The sequence below is a fragment of the Sciurus carolinensis genome, unplaced genomic scaffold (genome assembly GCF_902686445.1).
Source record: "Sciurus carolinensis unplaced genomic scaffold, mSciCar1.2, whole genome shotgun sequence".
Taxonomy (NCBI): Eukaryota; Metazoa; Chordata; class Mammalia; order Rodentia; family Sciuridae; genus Sciurus; species Sciurus carolinensis.
The window spans coordinates 226,741-233,756 of NW_025920204.1; positions in this window are offsets into that span (position 1 = coordinate 226,741).

Here is a 7,016-nt window from a genome sequence, read left to right on the forward strand (position 1 = left end):
TCCTTCTCAATTCCAGAAATCAAATAGACCACAACACAATAATACTAGGCGATTTTAACACACCTCTCTCACCACTGGATAGATCGTCCAAACAAAAATTGAATAAAGAAACTATAGATCTCAACAACACAATCAGCAATTTAGACTTAACGGACATATATAGAATATACCATCCAACAAAGAATGAACACACTTTCTTCTCAGCAGCACATGGATCCTTCTCTAAAATAGACCATATTTTATGCCACAAAGCTACTGTTAGTAAATACAAGAAGATAGAGATACTACCTTGTACTCTATCAGATCATAATGGATTGAAATTAGAAATAAATGACAGAATAAAAAACAGAAACTTCTCCAATACCTGGAGACTAAATAATACACTATTATATGATGAATGGATAACAGAAGACATCAGGAGGGAAATAAAAAATTCTTAGAAGTAAACGAGAACAAAGACACATCATATCAAAATCTCTGGGACACTATGAAAGCAGTACTTAGAGGAAGATTTATTTCATGGGGTGCATTCAAAAAAAGAAGTAGAAATCAACAAATAAACGACTTAACACTACAGCTCAAAGCACTAGAAAAAGAAGAGCAGACCAATACCAAAAGTAGTAGAAGACAGGAAATAGTTAAAATCAGAGCCGAAATCAACGAAATCGAAACAAAAGAAACAATCGGAAAAATTAATAAAATAAATAGTTGGTTCTTTGAAAAAATAAATAAAATTGATAAACCCTTAGCCACACTAACAAAGAGAAAGAGGGAGAAAACTCAAATTACTAAAATTTGGAATGAACAAGGAAACATCACAACAGACACGAGTGAAATACAAAACATAATTAGAAGCTATTTCGAAAATCTATACTCCAACAAAACAGAAAACCTTGAAGACATCAACAAATTTCTAGAGACATATGAACTACCTAAACTGAACGAGGAGGACATACACAACTTAAATAAACCAATTTCAAGCAATGAAATAGAAGAGGTCATCAAAAGCCTACCAACAAAGAAAAGTCCAGGACCAGATGGGTTCTCAGCCGAGTTCTACAAAACCTTTAAAGAAGAGCTCATTCCAATACTCCTCAAACTATTCCATGAAATAGAAGAGGAGGGAACCCTCCCAAACTCGTTCTATGAAGCCAATATCACCCTGATACCTAAACCAGACAGAGACACATCAAGGAAATAAAATTTCAGACCAATATCCTTAATGAACATCGATGCAAAAATTCTCAACAAAATTTTAGCAAATCGCATACAAATATATATTAAAAAGATAGTGCACCACGATCAAGTGGGTTTTATCCCAGGGATGCAAGGTTGGTTCAACATTCGGAAATCAATAAATGTCATTCACAATATCAACAGACTTAAAGTTAAGAATCACATGATTATTTCAATAGATGCAGAAAAAGCATTTGATAAAATACAGCATCCCTTCATGCTCAAAACACTAGAAAAAATTGGGGTAATGGGAACATTCCTAAACATTATAAAGGCCATCTACGCTAAGCCCATGGCTAATATCATTCTAAATGGTGAAAAACTGAAAGCGTTCCCCCTAAAAACTGGAACAAGGCAGGGATGCCCTCTTTCACCGCTTCTATTCAACATCGTCCTTGAGACTCTAGCCAGAGCAATCAGACAAACCAAAGAAATTAAAGGGATACGAATAGGAAAAGAAGAACTCAAACTATCCCTGTTCGCTGATGACATGATTATATATTTAGAGGAACCTGGAAATTCCACCAGAAAACTTTTAGAACTCATAAGTGAATTCAGTAAAGTAGCAGGTTACAAGATCAATGCTCATAAATCCAATGCATTTTTATACATAAGTGATGAATCTTCAGAAAGAGAAATTAGGAAAACTACCCCATTCACAATAGCATCGAAAAAAATAAAATACTTGGGAATCAATCTCACAAAAGAGGTGAAAGACCTCTACAATGAGAACTACAGAACACTAAAGAAAGAAATTCAAGAAAACCTTAGAAGATGGAAAGATCTCCCATGTTCCTGGATAGGCAGAATTAATATCGTCAAAATGGCTATACTACCTAAAGTTCTATACAGATTCAATGCAATTCCAATTAAAATCCCAATGATGTACCTCGCAGAAATAGAGCAAGCAATTATGAAATTCATCTGGAAGAATAAAAAACCTAGAATAGCTAAAGCAATCCTCAGTAGCAAGAGCGAAGCAGGGGGTATTGCAATACCAGGTCTTCAACTCTACTACAAAGCAATAGTAACAAAAACGGCATGGTATTGGTACCAAAATAGACAGGTAGATCAATGGTACAGAATAGAGGACATGGACACAAACCCAAATAAATACAATTTTCTCATACTAGACAAAGGTTCCAACAATATGCAATGGAGAAAAGATAGCCTCTTCAACAAATGGTGCTGGGAAAACTGGAAAACTATATGCAATAGAATGAAACTAAACCCCTATCTCTCACCCTACACAAAACTCAACTCAAAATGGATCAAGGACCTCGGAATCAGACCAGAGACCCTGCATCTTATAGAAGAAAAAGTAGGTCCAAATCTTCAACTTGTTGGCTCAGGATCAGATTTCCTTAACAGGACTCCCATAGCACAAGAAATAAAAGCAAGAATCAACAACTGGGATAGATTCAAACTAAAAAGCTTTCTCTCAGCAAAGGAAACTATCAGAAATGTGAAGAGAGAGCCTACAGAGTGGGAGAAAATCTTTGCCAACCATACCTCAGATAGAGCGCTAATTTCCAGAATCTATAAAGAACTCAAAAAACTCTACATGAAGAATACAAATAATCCAATCAACAAATGGGCTAAGGAAATGAACAGACACTTCACAGAAGAAGATGTACAAGTAATCACCAGATATATGAAAAAATGTTCAACATCCCTAGTAATAAGGGAAATGCAAATCAAAACTACCCTAAGATTTCATCTCACCCCAATTAGAATGGCGATTATCAAGAATACAAGCAACAATAGGTGTTGGCGAGGATGTGGGGAAAAAGGAACACTCATACATTGCTGGTGGGGTTGCAAATTAGTGCAACCACTCTGGAAAGCAGTGTGGAGATTCCTCAGAAAGCTTGGAATGGAAACACCATTTGACCCAGCTATCCCACTCCTTGGCCTATACCCAAAGGACTTAAAATCAGCATACTACAGAGATACAGCCACATCAATGTTCATTGCTGCTCAATTCACCATAGCCAGATTGTGGAACCAACCTAGATGCCCTTCAGTTGATGAATGGATAAAGAAACTGTGGCATATTTATACAATGGAATATTACTCCGCAATGAAGAATGATAAAATTATGGCATTTGTAGGCAAATGGTCGAAATTGGAGAATATCATGCTAAGTGAGATAAGCCAATCTCAAAAAACTAAAGGACGAATGATCTCGCTGATAAGCGGATGAGGACATATAATGGGGGGTGGGACGGGCTAGCATTAGGTTTAGGGTTAGGTTTAGAGTTAGGCCAAGGAGAGCAGTAAGAATGAAGGAAAGAAGGACTGTGTAGAGGGAAAAGAGGGGTGGGAGGGGTGGGAGGGGTGGGGGGGGAGGGGGAAAAATATAATAAACATCATTACCCTATGTAAACGTAAAAAAAAATTAATAAATAAAAAAAAGAAAAAAAATAAAACAATAATTTAAAGCTGAAAAAAAATAAAATATATGTAAAAGATTAAAAAACAAATAAAATAAAATAAAATTGGGTATGTTTCAAATTTCAAATTTTTTTCCAAAAATTAATAAAATTTTAGATGAGAATTGACAGTATTTAATTTTAATTTTCATATTAATAGATAATAACGTTTATACTTTGGCACAGTAATTTTTATTCCTGAGACTCATTTTGTACAAATTAATCCTAAAGATAAAAAAGTCATATTCTTAGAGGTATTTACTTATGCTAGAAAAAAATACATAGTTCTAGAAATAGAACAACTGTTAAACACAGTTTATTACTTAAAGAATATAATTCAATAATTAATATTTTTAATATGTGAGGGTAAAATTTTCTGATATTTTAAAATGACAAAAATGAACTCTATTTAGTATTTTATAACAATTTTTAACAACAAACAATAAAAAGTTATATATCAAAAAAGTACATTTCTAAAAATAGTAAGATACTATCCCTGTTAATTTAGGATAAAAGAAATTCATGAATGTGTTTTGCCCATGTGTTTGAGTACTTTTTTTGTTCCCCAAATTAACTTCAGTAAGCTTGTAATAAAAGTACTTTTATTGAATTTGTTCTTAATAAAGTACATTTTCATTGTAGTTAAATTCTATCAAAGTATTTTAATGAGTTTGTTATAAACTAAGAAAGATTAAGGTATTGAATTTATGTACAATTACCTGATTTAAACATCTGAATTTTTAATGTTATGCCTAAAGCATTATTGGAACTGTGAAACTTAGAACATTACTTGCTCTGAAAAGAATTAAAATTTTCTATTCCATTCTTTTTCTCACTAGTTCATTTTGGGGTTGCAGCAAATATATCAGCTACTATAGCAAAGCAAAAATATTTCACTGGCACATCTTATTGGTAAGACATTAATGTGATTGGTACATTTTTGTCTCTTCATGTTTAGTGATTAACCTCCATACTTAGTAATTCCAGATACTGGCAAAATAATCTTTCTAAAATGCTATTTTAGTTATTAACAAATGATTGAAATACAATAGGAGACATAATAATAATCCTTAATATGTAAAGTATTTTATTTATTGTTATAGAATTTGACTATGTATGTAAAAGATTGGACTCCATAATATGCAGATAAATAATTTAGATAGTGTATTATTCAAAAAGTAAAGTAACTCCATACTTCATAACAAATGCTGAAAGAGCCATCAGTAACTATCTACTTTAAGAGTTGAAGCTTTCTTGGCATGAAACTTTTAAGGGAATGATTGATCAATTTTACATGAAAATTTTAAAAATGCATGTTGGACACCTTAAAATTTAAGTGAAAAAATAGGAAATACTGGCTAAAATATACTAAATGAGGTTTAATATCTTTAACATATAAGTTCTTTTAAGTCAATATAATGTTTCATTAGAGGCAGAGTTATTAACATAACACATACGTGAAGTCGTAAAATATGAAAAGTGTTTCCCTTGAACAAAAATGCAAATTAAATAAACATCAATATTCTTTTTTATCAAATTGGAAAGCATCTGGAATCACAAATAATCCCATCTATCACTAAGCATTTCACAATGAAAATGAAGAGTGGTAGAAAATTTTTGAAGAAACTTAAACCAATTTTCATGTATGTATGAGTTTTTTAAGATAAATCCAACTATTGTGTATAAACTTAAAGCTTTAATAATAAATAAATAAGCCAGTGTCATTGCAAGCTCAATTGTGAATGATGCAACAAACCCATCTGTGAACTATATATTTTATGCAAAGTGCATGTACATAGCCCAGAATAAACTGTTGCTTCTCTGGAAAAATTTAAATAAGTTGAGAGCAATATAATTTTGAAGAGTAATTTAGCTGTGATGTTTTTTGTAAATCATAAGCAACTTTTTTGATTTTTTAAATGTTTTAATATTTGGTAATGAGAACTGAACCCATGGGTGCTTTACAACTGAGCCACCTCCTGGAATATGTTAAAGGAATTATGTATACCTTTCAATTCAAAGGAAAAATATGCTGAATAATAAAAAATTATGTTGTAAAAGATGAATAGTCAGTTGATTAAATTTATGGCAGATTACTAATCAAAATGTCAAGGTTAAGCCAGGCACAGTGGTGCACACCTGAAATCCCAGAAGCTTGGGAGGCTGAGACAGGAGGATTGCAAATTCAAATCCAGCCTCAGCAAAATCAAGGTGCTATGCAATTCAGCGAGACCCTGTCTCTAAATAAAATACAAAAAATAGGGATGGGATGTGACTCAGTGGTAAGTGCCCCTGAATTCATTCCTGGGTACCAAGAAAGAAAAAAAAATCAAGATTAAAATTAGTATATGCAAGGTAATTTAAAAGTTGTGTTTTATAAAATACATGTCTAAGTAAGAAGTATGAATGAGAATGTGTGAAAGAGTGACTCTTTTTGTTTGAGATTGTGCTTCACTTGTTTTTCATGTATTGCAAATTCTATTCAGTTACCATGTGCTGCTTTTACCAACAGGAAGACACCAATCAATATTATGTGAAAGCAAAGGTAACTTAGGTTATCTATAGAATCCTTTCAGTGCAATTCCCATTCCACTCCTCAGTCTCTTTTTATGACTATCCTGTGCTGTAAACACTCTTATCCAGTCAAAATTTTCTATTTTTACCCTGATAGTACTATGTGAAATACTGTTACTTTAGTTTTATTTGTTATCTCTTCAGGAACACCTTCTCCTGTTTTTAATCTTAAGTTCTCCCCACTTCAAAGGGTGATTTTCATCACCTATGGCAGACTCATGGGTCAACAGCTCCATTTCCCACTGAACCAGGGAACATAACAATGTTAGCTTGTCTTCCCTGTTAGCCACCACTAAATGATTCTAGTGGGCAGAGGAAATGAAATTGATTTGTTTTTTCTGGGCTCCAGTTAAACCTCTTTTGGCTATGAAACTTGCCTTTTGTCATCAGGCTCCAAAGTAATCATTTTCTTCTCTTTAGTCCTGGATCCATTCTTATGTATGTAGAACTCATATATATATATTTACATATATATATTTACAGGACAGCATTTTTAATATATATCTTACACATCATTAACCACACTTAAGTTGAAAGGCAGTTTGTTAGTAGACCTTTTTGTAACTTAAATGCATATAAAAACAACTTGTGGGGCTGGGGTTGTGGCTCATGATAAAGTGTTTGCCTAGCACACTGTGAGACACTGGGTTTGATCCTCAGCACCACATTAAAATAATAATAATAAACAAAATAAAGTTATTTAAATATTTTAAAGCAACTTGTGTATAATCAGTAAAAATATAAATCAATTCTAAAACAGTAAATATGAAA